Source organism: Neopsephotus bourkii, unplaced genomic scaffold (genome assembly GCF_033783945.1).
Source record: "Neopsephotus bourkii isolate Nb327-2 ecotype Australia unplaced genomic scaffold, CSIRO-AGI_Nbou_v1 NB_803, whole genome shotgun sequence".
In the NCBI taxonomy this organism is placed as follows: Eukaryota; Metazoa; Chordata; class Aves; order Psittaciformes; family Psittacidae; genus Neopsephotus; species Neopsephotus bourkii.
Window position 1 is genome coordinate 17,440 of NW_026901299.1, and position 16,721 is coordinate 34,160.

General features: G+C 52.9%; 1 long non-coding RNA gene across 1 annotated transcript; it reads right to left on the bottom strand.

Annotated features, from left to right (window-relative positions):
• Positions 1 to 9,292: 9,292 nt before the first annotated feature.
• Positions 9,293 to 12,271, bottom strand: LOC133213299 (uncharacterized). The gene is made up of 3 exons (XR_009725767.1): positions 11,851 to 12,271; positions 10,927 to 11,172; positions 9,293 to 9,615 (listed from the first exon to the last, which is right to left on the bottom strand). It is a non-coding gene; the product is annotated as an uncharacterized LOC133213299 (long non-coding RNA).
• Between the last annotated feature and the right edge of the window lie 4,450 nt (positions 12,272 to 16,721).

The following is a 16,721-nucleotide window of genomic DNA, read 5'->3' on the forward strand; positions in this document are numbered from 1 at the left end:
GGGTGGGTTTTTTAACTGTCTAGTGGAATTGCACCACAGGGACACAATTCTCTATTACAGTTTATGAAATGGCTCAAACCCATGTCGTTTTAGCTCATTTTGCCAGCCGCCTTCCGGCCGCCAGCAGCAAAGCATGTGCGATGCTTTCCCTTTTAATGCCTCACAGGTTGCTCCTGACGACTTGCAGGGGATAATTGCAACTGCAGTAACAGAAAACACTGTGTGGGCAAGTGCTGGTCTGGTCACTGCCTCTCCAGGTCCCCTGCAAATGGAGTGATGCAGCCAGTGGAATGCATCCTGCCTGCACCATTGCTGCTTTTCCTCCCAGCCACCCCAATCCCATCCTGGAGGAAACAATTCCAGCTGGGAAAAGAAGGGACTAATGCACACTGTAAAAGTACCTGAGAGGCTCTGAGCATCACGTCCTGATGGGCACAGTTGTGCTCAGGGCTCCTGATGCTGGGGTGGGTGGGTGCTGAGGTAGGAGAAGACTCATTGGAGACCTTCCCTCTTTGCTTTAAGCTGAGACCCTTATCTGAGCTATGGGGTGGTTGTGTTATGTGTTTTATTAACCTTGCTTTGTGGTATGGTCCCCAGGCTTGTTCTGTGTCCTGCTGATCCCCAGGCTGTGGCTGGTGCTGTCATTTGGCTGGCTCTCCTCATCTCTAAGAGATACTATGGGTGTGCACCTTGTGAGGGGCTCTGCTGGTCGGGGCAGGGGCTGTTCCTGCAACATGGAGATGCCTGCTTCCTCTGATGGTAGGGTTTTATGCCTATGTCTTAGCTCTCTGAGGCTTTATATCATTCTGACACTGCAATAACAGGAGCTGAACTATTGGCTGCAGTTATGGCTGATGTTGCCTGAGTGTCTGTGGTATAAGCATCTACATTTGCACTTAAATTAGTTTGCTTAATTGCATTGTCCCCTCTATGGCTGTGTTATGGGGAGGGCTGGTCTGTGCTATAATGCTTTGCCGCATTGCCAAGTTCCCTCTCCTGAGACCCAGCAGGGAGGCAGAGCTGGGACCTCCGCAAGTCTGAATCCTGCTCTGCCCAGTTTAAAAATACATATATACACATATGCCGTGTTTACAAAGCAATCCCAGCTAATCTCTCCATCTAGCCAAGGCTGCAGGATGCCCTTTCAGCAGGGATTTGTGGAGTTTGCTGCAGTTATTTCCTAAGAATGCATTACCTGGGGTTTGGGATGAATTATGTAGGTCCTTGTTCAGCAAGTTACTTACAAATGTCGAACCTTAAACCACTGAACTCAATGGATCTGCTTGTGTACTTAAAGTTAGGCATAGGCTTAAGTGCTCCAGTAAATCAGGGCCTTATAGCCTAATCTGGCACTCCTAATAAGGTCTGCTGATATAAATAGCAAACGGTATTGACCCAAGGGTGTGCTTGCCTTGGTCAGTGCTGCATCCTGCAAGACAAACACTGATGGTGGTGGCAATGAAACCAAACCGTCTGTGTGGCTGCACGCCGGGTGTCCTCGGCAGATACAAGGCGTAGCACCCCGCTTCCAGCAAACCCGGGTCACCTCAGGGATGCTGGAGCTCCTGGCTGTGGGTCTGTGCTCTGCAGTCCTGGGGGGCTCTCAGCTTCTCCCCCTTCCTCCCCGGAGGTGATGGATGAGTTTTCCAGGGGTTTGCTGCTGGCTGTGTGCGATCTGGCTGTCCCCAGGGAGGTCCCATGTGCTGTGCACCACTGTTTCGCTGCCAAGGAGGATGGGGCTCTCCGGGCCAGGGTTTGGTGCCAGAGCTGGGCAGATGTGCTGCAGAGCCCTTCGGCAAAGCTGGCAGGAGGAAAATCCCAGCTCCGCTCCCTGCAAAACCCCACCATGAGGGTGCCCGCAGGTGGGTCCCCCTGAGCACCACTGGCCCCAGTTTGGCTGGTGCTGGAGGAGGGGATTCCTGGGATCACTCAAAGGCGTGCGGAGCCATCCCAGCCACCCAGGCAGATTCGCTCCTGAAGGCTGAGCTGAATAAATGGCAAGTGCCATAGATCTCCCTTGGATGTTTCTGGCTCGCTGCCCTTGGTGGAGCCAGGCATGCAGCTCTGCCCAGTCAATGGGAGCAAGATGTGAAATTCTTTGATCTTGTCAAAAGCGATTTTTAGGTGATTATTTTATGCTGGGGGTTTTTGGCTTACACGTATGCACAGCACGTGTGCTGCCCAGGGGTGGCATGGGCAGAGGCACCCCTCAGAGCAGGAGGGACCCATCTCAGAGCACAGCCCAGAGGCACAGAACAGAGGCAGTGTTTCAGCAAAGATCTAATTAGCAGTTCTAATTAGCCCTGATTTCATTGTCACCTGCAGGTCTCAGCCACTGCTCAGGCAGCACTGCAGAGCTAAAACATCAAGGGGTACATATGGGCAAGGGATCCCTCGTGGTACAAGCACCCTGGGATGGCACAGCCCTCCTTCACCTCTCCACTTCCATGTCCCCTAGTTATCCACCCCAGCTGCAAGTGGGCATAGGGGAGCAGGCAGTGAAGAGGAGGAGTGCTAATTAAACCCTTCTCTAACCTCCTCCATGCTTTGGCTGGCAGGGAGCTGCTCCAAGGGGAAGCAAGAGTCATGGTAGAGTAGAAAAATGAGGGCATGGTATAGAGGGGCAATAAAGCGTAAAATCACAGCTGAGCAAAAGAGGACAGAAAACACTTGCAAGCTGTGAGCCCTGCTCTCTATTTTCTTTCTTCCCTGAGAAGTAACACTCCCAGGTCGCAGCCCAGCCCATCCTTCCTGGCACAGTTTGTCCCATCCAAGAAGCAAGAACCAAGAACAAGCCTTTAACTCAGACCTGCTAAGAAGTGGCTGGAAGAAGCACCATGTGGTTGGGGTGTCCTTTGGACAACATAGAGCAGGAGAAAGCAAAGCCAAGTTTAAAGCATATAAAGCCATGTTTATCTTGGTGATGGGGGAGTTGCAGATGTGGTGCAAAGCAGAGTTTGTGTGCCCTTGGAGAGGTCGGGAGCTCTGGATGCAGCACTGGGAGCCTGCAGGCAGAAGTCTTCATCCTCATCACGCTCCTTTCCCTGCTCTCCAGAGAGGCTCATGCTTCCCATGATTGCTTGGACGAATTCTTGTGAGCGAGCCAGCAGCTCTCCTCTTGTCTCTTGTAATTACTGTCCCAGCGTTCTCCTTGAGAGAGACCATCTGCTGCTTCTCCATCACCAGTCATCTTCCCATCTCCCCGGTGAAGCCCTTTCCCTGGGGGACACGGCTCATTGTGCTGATGGTGCACCTCCCGAGGTCCCACACTGCTCATTATGCTCAATCAGATCAAAGGCGGCTGCTTCATCGGCTGATACCAGCCATGCTCCTGGGGGGCTCCCTGGCCCCCCCCAGTCTCATACAGGAGACACTGGCCAAGAAATGAAAAGCCAGGCTGGTGCTGCTCACTATGGGCAAGAGGAGCTGGTGACATGTAAACCCATGCCTTGCATGGCTGCTGAGCACACCAAGGCTGCAGCTGTAGGGGAGCCCAGAAGCTTTCCAAAGTCAGCTCAGGGGTGGGATGTCCTGGGGAGGCAGGGGCTGGATCAGGATGGGCGGCCCATGGTGGTTTAATGGGGATCAGCCCAGCGTGGGGTAACTGGGAGCACTGGGGTGACACTGGGTGCTGTTTGGTTGGGTGTAACAGCTGGAAAAAGCAATGGGTCAGAAACAAGATGCATTTTGGGGAGCTTTGGGACTCCCAGGAGCAGCAGGGCCAAGCTTTGAATCGATGCAGCGATGCGGGCAGGCAGCGGCACAGCGCTCAGCTGCACCGTGGTGCCCAGTGCTATTAGTCTCTTGCTTTTAATCAACAGCAAATGGGTCTCTGGGGGCCTATTCTCTCACTGCAGGATACCAGAAACTTTCATTGAAGTCAATAGAAGTTACTTGTACCCTTAGGCAGAGGACTGTGGTCCTGGGAAGTTACTGGGGACCTGTGATTTATGCTGTGTGTCGCAGGCTCGACCAAAGCTAGCGCCTGCCTCTTGGTATAATTCAAAGCTAAATGTACATTTATATAAAAAAGAAACAGTAAAACCATCACATTTTATTAGGGGAGGGCATGCGATAAATTTTTACATTGAAGCTTCCAGCAGCCAAAGATGAAACGCATCTTCAGGAAAATCACTGCCATGGAGATAGGCTTTCATCCCATCGTATCAGGTGCCTCGTTTGTATTTTTAAGGAATCTCATTAGAGCATTAAATGATCTGTAAAGGGTAAAACATCCTTTTTTCCAGTGGCTCTGGTGCTGGCCAAGCTTCGAGCCACCACGGAGCTGGGGATGGTGGACACGCAGTCCTGGGCACACAGTGAGCCCTTTGGGGCTCACTCTCCCTGCAGCCCTATTTCCAGCCTGTCCTCGGAGCCAGGCAAGGGTGCTCGTTGTTTATTCATGCTGGCAATGTCCTCCTAAAAGCCCCTATAAAACTGGTTTTCTGTTAATCAAAACAATGGTCTACAAAAACATACAGAGAGCTCCTCCAGAATTTATCCCCAAGCTTGAGCTGTGTGTTTATGTCACTGTGCCTGCGGGTGAGCCAGATGCTGCCCGCGAGCCTCCTCCATCCCGGCTTGCCCGCGGCTTTGTATTGGCACATCAGCGGTTCCAAGAGCCGAGCACCGTGTGCCGACTGCTTCCAAGCAGCCTCCAGCACTCTGGGCTGGGAAACCCGGCTCCTGGCTCTTGCTCCTGTGCTCTCCCCCAGTCCTGCTCTCCTCACTTCATTTGCTTTCATCCAAGAGCTCACGCCGCTCTCCCCTTGTGAAAGCGTCTGCTCGCCCATCTGCGAGGCTCCGAGAAGGGCTTTGCCGGGCTCCGAGCGGCCCTTCTGCTCCAGCTCCTGCTCTCCCCTCCCAATTCCCACACCACGGCTGTGTGAGGAGATTGTGTGCTGTGAATTAATGATTTTGAAAGACAACCAAGCACATAACATCAGGAAATCTTACGCTGTTCCAAGGCCAGAAATAAAATCTACACTCAAAGTCATGGAAGTATTTCAGTGCCGCGTTTCAGGTTTAAAACTGCTTGAGAGTTGGCAAGGATGGTTTCAGCATTTACAAGGCTCCCTGTATAAAAGAAGAAATAAAATGGTTGGGACAGCAAGAGACGAGTGATTCTGCAGACATTTGTCCCTTCTTTTAGCAGCATTTCAAGGACATCTGGACTTAGGCAGCTCAGTGAGTGCAGAAGCTCTGAAAGGCACTGGGGGAACCTTCTGCAGCAAGATGAGGGGACATGTCCATAGCAGGATCAGCGTTGGTGCAGGGGAAACTCTTTGCAATGAAACTCAAGAGCCCCCATTCCTCCCAGTCTGGAGTGTGCAGTCACTGCATCTCCAGGAACCCAGGGCCACCAGCAAGAACCTGGGCACAGGGAGGGAGGTGATCTGCAAACCCAGGTGATAGCTGTTATCCTCCATGTGCTGGTTCACAGGGCCCTGCAGTTCATTCCCATGAAAGCTTCCAATTCATTATTTTAGAGGAAGATTTGTTTTCACAAATGAGCAGCTTTTAAAAACGCCCGAATGTCCTAATCAGAGCCTTCTGAACTCAGCCAAGGCTGGATGGAAAACAAAGGTGTGCTCTTGCTTCGTTTGACACATGCTATGTCCTTTTAAAATGAGTAGTGCACGGAAAACATCCCCATCCCTGCACAAGACAGACTTGCAAATTTGTGAAGTGCTCAATATTTTCTTATGAAGTGTTTCTAACCCTCTTTTTCTTGCAATGAAAAGCCTGGCAGGGGAGAAGCTTACCTGTCCATAAATTAGCAGGCAGGTTAAAGAGCACGTGCAGCCTTACTTATCTTTCTTACTACGTTCAACCCGGCTCATGCCTTTACAGTACTGGGGGGCAGTAGTGCTGCAGTGGTGTTCCAGGAAGGGAGAGTTGGGTGCCAGGCATGAGGCTGGGGCTGGTAAAGCAGCAAACCTCAGTTGCATCGCTTGGGTCCCTGCCCTGCATTTATAACAGGGAGAGGAGAAGCATCGCTGTACCATCAGCTGCTGCAGTGCTGACTGATGGAGCCTGGCAGCAAGGGCAGGATCATTTTATAATGTGACCTGGATCCTGTATTTTTCCAGTGGCTTTTGCTCCCAGGCTCCATGAGACTTGGCCGGGCCCTGAGCAGCCCAGCTTGGGCAGTCTCCAACATCCAAATATGCTATGGGGTTCTACACTGTGTGGTCACTGGTGCTGCCCTTTGCAAAGCTCCATTAACTGGCATTTTAGCCTCTCATTAAAAAGGGGGAAGAGGCTGGAGAAAGGAACCTCAATTAAGAGATGTGAAAGTTAGAGCATCAAGAAAAGCTTTTAATTGAAGAGCAGCCCTGCAGGGAAATGCAAAGGCGAGTCTTGCTTGGCAGTTTTACAGATGGTGAGAATGTCACACTTTTGGGAGAAACGAAAGGGGGGAGAAAAGCTAGCTGAGGAGGTCAGGGGCTTTGAAGAAGTAGGACATGTACAAAAGGAATGAGAGGGAAGGGAGAAATCACTGCTGCATGGTGGCTTCTGGCTCCCCATTGCAGCCTGCTCTTCCTGGGACCCAGCACCTCCATCCCCTAGCAGGCACTCTGGTTCTGGGTGCAGTGGTGCTCAGCTCAGACAGCATACAGAGAAACCCCATTTACCCTGCTGAGTGTGTGTGACTCCACAGGACTTTCCCCTTTTCATACATATACCATATACATATATAGATACACTCCAGTCTCTATATAAATCAGACCATCCCTGCAGTCCTGTGTCCAGCTCTGGGGACAGGAACACCAGAGGGATGTGGAGCTGCTGGAATGAATCCAAAGGAGGCCACGGAGATGCTGCGAGGGCTGGAGCAGCTCTGCTCTGGAGCCAGGCTGAGGGAGCTGGGCTGGGTCAGCCTGGAGAAGAGAAGGCTCCTGAAGGGGAGACCTTAGAGCAGCTCCAGTGCCTAAAGGGGCTGCAGGAAACCTGGAGAGGGGCTTGGGACAAGGGCCTGTAGGGACAGGCCAAGGGGAATGGCTTGAACCTGCCAGAGGGGAGACTGAGCTGAGCTCTTAGGCAGAAGCTCTTCCCTGTGAGGGTGCTGAGGCGCTGGCACAGGGTGCCCAGAGAAGCTGTGGCTGCCCCATCCCTGGCAGTGTTCAAGGCCAGGTTGGACACAGGGGCTTGGAGCAAGCTGCTCCAGTGGAAGGGGTCCCTGCCCGTGGCAGGGGTTGGAACTGGGTGAGCTTTGAGGTCTTTTCCCACACAAACCACTCTGGGATTCTATTTAACTCAAAATGTGAAGGAGAAATCATGTCTCTTATTAACTGTATCATGCAATATTGGCATGACAGCCCCAGCCAGCTTGCCATACCTGCCAGGATGCTGAAGGGGCAGGGACCCAAGGGAGCAGGACCGCTGATACAGCCCTGCAGTTTTTCTCTTCCCTATTTTCATTTGACTTTCTTCCCCTCTTTCCCCTCTTTCCTATTTTATCATTCAAGCTGCACTTTTTTATTGCCACCATCCTGTCACATTGGGCTCACCCCAAGTGAGGAAATGGAACCATCAGCAGCATTTTGCACTGAAACATCTTCCACATCTCCCTAATTTATAACCTGGAGGAACAATTAAAGTCAGGTTTGAATCCCTCTGTCTCCTTAGGGAATCCATCCACAAAGCTCCTTCCCTTTGCAAACAGAGTGGGAATAGCTCAGATAATTCAGTATTTTGCCATTGATGGATTTTGCTGAGCTCTCCCCAGAAAAATTAACATTTTATTTTCTTTTTTTTTGATGAATTCTCTGCACTACCCCATCCCTGTCCTCCCTCATGCACAGAGCACAAAGCCAGCATGGGCTCGCTACTGGAAAACACCTGGAGGAGTGCAAGGTATGGCTCAACCCCAGCTTAGGAGGTCTCAAGAACATAAATACTCCCAGAGGAGTGAATTGTGGCCATGAAGGTCCTGTAGCTCTTGGGATTCACCTGCTTTTCACCTCAGCTCCAACTTAGCTGCCATTCTCATTAGGAAGATGCTTCTCTGAAGGTCCACCTCATAGGGAGGAGGTGGAAACCCTGGAGCTGAAATGGAGGGGGAACTCCCTTTGGCAGCACCTATGCCCACGGCTGAGTTTTCATTAATACCTTAGAGACTGTTTTGTAGGCAGGAGCATTGATAAAACCAGGATGTTTTGCCAATTGGGTCCCATACTGAGAACCACGAGATCAGCGGAGGGTTGTGAAGAATAGCACTGAAATCACAGCCAGGCTGGGAGCCAAATCCAGTGCTGGATCTGTGGCAAGTCCCATTTTAAGTCATCTTTTCCCCAAAAGCCTTTTCTAGGTTTGATGCTCCTTAAATCAAAGGAGACCTTCACAGCTGACCAAAACTAACCAGTCTGTTCTCAACTTCCAGCTGGCACATGCATACAAGATGCTGGGGAGTTATCAGCAAAAGTGAGTAGTTTGGCACAGGGAATAAACACGAGAAACTTCAGTCCTTGTTCGGAAAAAGAAGAGAGAGAACCTGGCGCCTTGAATTATTTGTGATGAATTAATTATGCCGGAAAAGGATGATGGAGGATAGGAACAGCAGTCAAAATTTCCTGCCTTGTTCCACCTACACAGTTTTCTTAGATCCACTCAAAATTAATGTGGTGTTCAAAACCAAACCCTTGCAAGTGCCGCCTGCCTCTGAGCCTAAACAGGCTTTGATTTAATACCCTGTCCAGTGGTTCTGTGCCTCATTTTCTTGCACCTCTCCAGGATATGAACCAGGTGGGAACTGATGGTCCAAGGTCCCGCTTCTGCAGGGCAGTGACAGGCCTCCCTAGATGATGCTGAACACTTGAAGATGGGACAGAGCTTTCATCTTGTAAGACCAGCCTAGAACTAATGGTGTCATAGGAAACCAGAAAGCAGAAGGCAAAGCAGATGGTGGGAGAGGAAGATGAGGCACAAATACTATGAGCACACAGACCAGGAGCTGAGAGCTCCTGGGGATGTTTGGGGTTGTGAGATGTGACGCCAGGAAGGAGCATCTCCCATCACTGTTGAGCTGAAGCTCCCTGAAGCCCTGAGGAGGTTTGTCCATGCTCAGCCCCTCGGGATGGGCACTGGAGGAATCTCTTCCCAGGTACTTGCTGGATTTACACAGCTCTAAGAACTGCAGATCTCACGGGAAAGCTGCTTTCCCACGAGACTTCCCACTGAATCTTGCACATCCCAGGGGGCTGCAGAGCACCCACCAAGCGATGCTAAATCCAGAAGCACACAGGGTATTCCCCATGGGGGGGGGGGGGGGGGGGGGGCATGACCTGCTCTTGTGCACACAGCAGGTCCTGTTCAAGCAGGGATGAAAACCCTGCTGGGGTCAGCACACCTTTAATTAATGGCAATTCTGCAGAAAACACCATGTGTCCAGAATGACCCTGTGAAGAACTGAGGCATGCTCCCTCCATCAGGCTTTTTAATCACATGCATCAGGATTTATGGAGACATCCAGGCTGTATTTTCTGAGCTTTAGGAGGCTCTTCCTATTACAAATCCATGGATTTTTATGCATTGGGTAATGGATTTCTGATGGAATTCTGGAACTGGAAAGAAGCCACCAGCAGGGACCCTTCAGGGCATCACTCTTGGCACCTAAAGAAGAAAAAAAAGGAGAGGGAAAATCTTAATGAAAATACGTATTTGTATAAACAATCAACGGAGATCGTGTTTGTGTGTTAAACAACCACCTTGAAATTGGTCTGTCTCAAAGGACTGAGCAATTGCAGACTACCTTAGCATGAATGATTTATGACATTCATGAACTTGGCAACTGCATCAGTTTTCCTAAACCTGGCAGCAAACACCACCTGCATATTAAGTGAAGATTTATGATTTATAAAACTCACCTCATTATGCAGAGGAACATGAATTGTCTTATGTGTGCAGTCTATAACTCCTGGGACAGATGAAAAGGCAGCTATGACACACGATTTATGTGTTCTTGCTGCTGAAGTTGGTGAGGGGAAAAATAGGGAGAATAACTAGGTCTTTGAGTTGGGTATCTTCAAAACTGTCCACATCCCTCTCCCTTCCCCCCAGAATGATGCTGTGGCTAAAACTGCCTGCTTTTTGGAAGGGGAAAAAAAAAGCCTTGCAAAGATGAATTGTGGAGGTCATGTGAATTAATGTGCTAAATGATGCCCTCCCTCCAACAAACACAGGGATAGGAAGCATCTGAGATGCCTCCACGGAAATAACACACTCGGTGTTGAGCTCATTGCTCGTATTTTTCCCCACTCTGTCCTTTGCTGATTTTTCTCACTGAAGGACGCAAGCTCCTGGCTTCAAGGAGTGGAGAGTTTTGGCCACAAAGAGACCAAAGTGTGGCATGAGGATAGGTGGGGAGCTCATGTACCCCAGAAAGGACTGAAGCAGAAAGCACGTGAGCCCATGGTACAGGTGTTTTTGGGTCAGGATAGCATTTGAAAGGCTTGAAAACAGGCGGGGCTGAGGGACTGAAAAACAAGTGCCATGATCCGTGGAGAAAATGCCCCAGGGCAGAACTTACCACTGATCTCCCACATGAGAATGAGTGAACTGTGGTTTGCGTTTCCTCATTTGCTCACAAAAGAAGTGCCCAGAGAGCAGATGCTGGTACAGTCTGACAGCTAGTGCTGTCAGGGGGCTGCTGGAGGGCCCTGGAGCCCTCTGACTACTGCTGAGAGCAGGCAAAATCCCAGCTCCAGGTTTCCCCTGCATGCCCAGGGCACTGGAGGATGCGGACATCCCCTCCTTTGCTGCCTTGGTTTGGGCAGGGCTCCCACAGCCTGGACAGGGTTGTCTGTGCTGTCCCACACCCCAGGGATGTGTGTCTGTGGAGCAGCTGCTGCAGCAGGGATGGGGACATCAGCACAGGGACATCGCTGCTGGGACCAAGGTGTGATGCTCACTTGCCCAACCAACCTCAGGCAGCTCCTGGATCTGGATAGTGGCCCACAGGCAGGACATGGGGCTCCCTCCAAACCTCCTACTATGCAGTAGGGCAGCCACATGTGGGTACATCTGATCCTTCCCTGCGTCCTTGCCAGGGCCATCTCCTTCTGAAGGAAGGGATGTGACCTGTGAGCAGCAGTTTGGAGCACAGTCATCTGAGCTGGCCCTTCAGCCGTGCAGCATGTTGTTAATTACACCCAGGGGGTTTGGCTTCTCCTGCAGGAGAAAAACATGTGCAGAGACTTTGGGTTTGTAATTGGCTGCAGTGCTATTTAAATCAATTTAAGGTGCCCCCATGCCCAGCCTCTCTGCTTGTACCCAGCCTGTGCTGCAGTTGTCTGTCCAGGAACTGGCCTCAGGAAATGAGCTGGGGAATGCCAGCCTGGCAAAAGGCAAAGGGGCAGAGAACCCTCAGCAGCCCAAGTCCCCTCAGATAAGTGGGGCTGTGGGAGCTCCCAGAGATCAAGACATGGAGATCTTGGATGTGTCCTCCTTCAGCAATGAAGGGGTTGGTTTGTGCCCATGATGTACCCTGGCATTATGGGGAGGCCGGGCTGAGCAGGAGGGGAGGCACTGGGGCTGGACACAGTCAGGATGTGTTCTGCTGCTTGGGGGGACACAATTTGCTGTTTATTTTCTGCAGTAAAAACCTGCACTGAAGCTCTTGAAGATATATGTTGGTGCTACCGGCGAAGGAGGGAGTCAGGAATGTGAATGATTTTATGTTTTCCTCCCTCCCTGTCTTATTGCCAAGGCAGCAGAGAAGGAGCATTTCTTCTTTCTAAGCATAAATCAGGGATTTTTCTCCTCCAAATGCTGCCCTTTTGTCTTGTGAGGCTGATTTTAAATTGAAATTATTGTAACTGGATGTATTAAAGAAACTGCAGGCTCTACCCGGTCCAGGTGTGTTGGCAGCAGCTGATCCAACAGGAGCTTCCTGGCACGGGCCCTGGCAGGCAGGGAAGTCTTTCTCTCCTGGCTCTGTATTCATTCGGCACAAAGCAAAGCAGGTTTGCACAGAGGAGCTGCACAAGGTTCACAGCATTGTAGTTTACAAAGGAGAGGACATGTACTGAGGAAATAACAAAGGAAATAGCAAGTACGTATCAGTGGAGTGATTTATATTGTTTTCAGAATAAAAAGCTGTATTCTTTCTCAAAAGACAAAGATGCTGCCTCAGGACGTGTGTGCTGGCTGGAGAGTTTTGCATCCTCTGAGCTGCATCAGGAATGGGAAGTGATGCTTCTCAGCTGGGGGATATGAATACAGACAGCAGGTTAAACTAGCATGGGTAAGAGAACAGCAGGCAACAGGGAACCGGCTCAGAGGGGACAGCGTGGTTGGTAACACACCGTTCTGATGGTCTGGAGGGAGCACGGAGCACTCCGAGTTCCCACTACTGTAAATTCGGTGACTCTGCAAATACCAGAGAGGGCACAAAGAGCCAGGGGAGGACCGGAGGTAGCGGCAAGGGAGAGATTCATGCCAGCAGAGGCATGAGTGTCACAGGGAGTGATCCGTCCAAAGCCATTAATAAGGGAGAAGTTAGGGAAGCAGAAACATTTGGGTCTCATGCTGGGATGATGGGGGGCATGTGGGAGAGTGGATGAGCCTATTCCAAGACCCCAGACCAGAGCAAAGGAGTGGTGTGTGCTGGAAATACCCACCACGAGCCAGGGGGAGAGGATGAATCCAGCCTTGCTCAGCAAAGGGCAGAGTGGCAGGTCTGCAGGGGCTACCCCTCTGAGCTGAGCCCTGTCAGCCTTCCCACCACAGCACAGCTTGGCTATGGGTGACCTTCAAACCAGCCTGTCCTCTTGGTAGGGCTTGAAACGAGCCCCAGAGCCACAGCATCCTTCCCCAAACCAGCCTCTCTTTGTACCTCAGCCACTTCAGATCAGGGTTTAAAGAATCCTGCAGAGAATAGCCTTTGGGAGTTTTCATTTGTAACACACTAACTCCCCTCATTATTATAGTTCCTGGGGGCACCTCAGATCCTTAATACGGCAGCTGCAACCATGTAGGGGTGAGACGCGGTTTGCTGCTCCCTGCAGTCGCCTGCATCCTCGGCTGAGTGACAGCTCTGCCACATGCATGCAGGAAGGTCTGAGCTGCCTGCACACTCGCAGGCAGCCTTCACAACTGCCTCATTGCTGGTTTGTGGCTTCTGTGTGGCTTTCTGATTTATCTTGTGATGGTCTCCAGGCTGATGCTTGCTGCCAGCCCCACTGGAAACACAGCAGTGAAACCAGGGAAGCCTGGAAGGATGCTGTGGGCTTGACCAGCTCTGTACTGAATGCCCACCCCAAACCCTCATGTTCCTGCTGCAATTCCCCCATGATGATTACCTAGGAAAGCATCTGGCTGGTGATTCATTACAACACTGGTGTGTATGAACCATTAAACATGCAAGTCAAACACCTGGATCCCTTCCACCCCTGCAAAAGGGATGGCTCATTTGTGCCCTGCTGCCCTCTCCTCACGGCTCCTGTACGCAGCAGCCCACCTTTCCCCTGCCAGCCCTTCCCTAAGCGTTTGGCAGTAATTCTGATTTCAAATAGGACTTTCTCCTCCTGCACACGGAGCGTGGTGGGACACGCTCTGTGACTCACGCTGACTCAGGGTGCAGGCTGATGCCACGCTGTGTTTGATCCATCACTGCCTTTTCTATTAGGCTCCGTTTCAGTGAGCAGGAAAGCGACTGAAGTGCAGCTGTTTTGCAGCTGCCTTGATGAGCCTTTTCACACTGGCCCACCTAAAGTCACGCCATCAGCACTCAGGGTAACTCCAAAGCACTGAGGAGCCAGAGAAGGAGCTGCCCTGCAATCCCTGCTGGTGGGAAGTATCAAAGGTGGAGAAGCTAACACAGAGCTCCCCGCAGGCCTTGTCCTGCTGCTGGCAGCATCGGCAGATGCCTACAACGTGCTTCTTCCACTGAAAACTGTATGCATCCTCTGTTTACAGTGACATCCTTCTGAGAGAGATGCCTACAGAGCTGACAAATGCAGCCAAGTGGCTTGAGGCTTGTAAGAAGAGTTACAGCCCCGCTGTGCTCCTATGGGAGTGAAGCAACTGCTCCATTGCTAATCCCTGTGGGAGCAAGGGCAGGACATCCAAGTGGAGCTGTGTTCACAGCTGCCAAAGGGCTGCCCCACTGTGATACCAGCTTCTGTGGTGCTTCAAAGCAGCTTCATGTCTGGCAACAATTAACAGGAAAGAAATTAATTGGGTCCCCATAGGGCAGCTCCTTCACGCTGTTTCTGTGTCACTCTGCTGTGGGCAGGCAGTGCCTCGTCCTTGCTGCAGATGGTCCCAGAGGAATCCTATTGCCTTGCCCTGCCAGCCACCCCCCCAAGTTCTTCCCTTTCCCTAAGAAGGCTCAAGGGCTGGCAAGTGCAAGGGCAGAGGATGCAGAGCACCCTCTGGGTCACCCAAAGCCAGCAAGCTGGAAGCTCTTGATCTTTTGCAAGGGTGCTCTGTGTGTCAGCCTGTTGCCTGCACACAAAGGGGTATGGCCATGTATTTAGCCAGCACTATTGGCTGTGTAGCACTATTTTGGGAGCAGTGGAGAACTCATCTGAGGGGATCCATGTGTGTGGGAGGAGTGGGAAGAGCAGAAGGTGCAAAGGACATTGCAAGTGGTGCAGCTGAGAGCCACAACCAAAGGAAATTTGAAGCCCAAAGCTGTGGTCCTTCATGAGCAGGAGGAGAGTGTCTCGCATTTCAGGAGTGGAGACTGAACCTGGCCTTTCATGGGGCATTTGGAGGGCTCTTGCTACCTGCAGTTTGCTGTGCCTGGGTGGCAGATACACAGGCACTGACACCCAGAGTGAGCCAGACCCAGGGTGTTGTGCCCAAGGCTGCTGCAGGTCACACCTGTATCCTTACAGCAGCTAGGGGAGGGATTTTGCGACCTTAGAGCAGGAGGATTCCCTCCGTCTCTTGTTTTGCCACCTCTGCAGAGACTGCTAAAGCATTTGCCCGCTGCTTTGCCGGTAGCTGTCACAGCCCGGGGTGAAGGGCTGCTTTGCTGCGGGAGGGGACAGCCCGCCCGTCTTGCCTCGGACATGAAAGGAGGGCAGGGGGGAGTGGTGCACGCAGAGCCCCCAGAGCCGCTTCTGAGCGCGTTCGTGTTTAATTGCAGCCTTGCCACCAGCTGGGAGTTGTCAGCGATGTGAATTAAGCTGTCATTCTGCCGGGCTCACGATTCACGGGAGCAGCCTGAAAGCAGCGCTGGCACGGCTGGCTGCTGCCCCTTCCTGGTGACACGAGAGGGTGACATTTGCACGAACCCTCCCGCCCTGCTGGATCTGGGCTGGCCCATCCCGGGACTCACTGTTTGCATAAGCAAAGATGCCTGAAGGATGGAGCTCTCTTGAGACCCCCTGCAGTCCTGATCCAGCTCTGGGGCAGCAGCACAAGAGGGACGTGTTGCTCTTGGAGTGAGCCCAGAGGAGGCCACGGAGATGCTGCGAGGGCTGGAGCAGCTCTGCTCTGGAGCCAGGCTGAGAGAGCTGGCCTGGGGCAGCCTGGAGAAGGCTCCTGAAGGGGAGACCTTAGAGGAGCTCCAGTGCCGAAAGGGGCTGCAGGAAACCTGGAGAGGGGCTTGGGACAAGGGCCTGTAGGGACAGGCCAAGGGGAATGGCTTGAACCTGCCAGAGGGGAGACTGAGCTGAGCTCTTAGGCAGAAGCTCTTCCCTGTGAGGGTACTGAGGCGCTGGCACAGGGTGCCCAGAGAAGCTGTGGCTGCCCCATCCCTGGCAGTCCTCAAGGCCAGGTTGGACACAGGGGCTTGGAGCAAGCTGCTCTAGTGGAAGGTGTCCCTGCCTGTGGCAGGGGTTGGAACTGGGTGAGCTTTAAGGTCCCTTCCAACACAAACTGTTCTAGCATTCTGTGAAGCCAGGCTTTTTGGAGCCATGCAGTAACCGTGTAAACGGCCCTGGTGCTGCACCTGACAGCTGCGTGGCTGCTACTGTGCCCCAGCGCTGGTTCGGGCGGTAGGAAACAAGCCCGCTCTGGCAGCAGCTAGCACACGGAGCCACCCCTGCCCTGCCCTGCCCTGCCCTGCCCTACCCCTCCCCAGCCCCCGGGCACACCCCAAACCCGCAGTGCCGCCGGGGAGCGCAGCTCCGGCCCTTGCGGTCTCCTCCGTAGAGCCACGAGGGGTGAGAGCGGCCCTGCGCCGGCACGGGCAGCCCTTTGTGGGGCACGGGGCGCGTCCTAGCACCCCTTGGCCAGCACCAGCGCGGAGCTCCACAGGACCGGGTTCCCAGGCGCCGAGCTGACCGTGCCGGCCTGACCGTGCCCGGCAGGCCTAGGCCGGAGCCCACCCCGCCGCAGGGGAAGCCCGAGACCGGTCGTGCCCACAGCGCACGCGCGGGACTCATTCGGCGCAGCCGCAGTGCCCAGCCGCGCATGCGAGGAACCAGACCGAGCTGCGCATGCGCGCCACGCGCCCTGACGCAAGGCCGCTGCAATCGCCCTGTGTTTTATCCTGTCCGACCTTGAGTGCGCGGCCGCGCGCGGGACCAGGGCTGTCCTTTAGCGTGCCGGTGCACAGGGACACACCGTAGCGCTTTTGTGTCTCCCCATTGTACGCCCACCGAGGCAGCGAGCTTCCGTACAGCCTCAGGGAGGCATCACGCAGCCGCCGCCTCGGTGTTGGTGTCCGAGCGGCGCTCCGAAAGCGCGCGGGCGGATCAGGCGATTAGGGGGACAGCCCGCGCCGGAGGTCCTGCGGCGCGATATTCCCCCTCCCTCCCCGC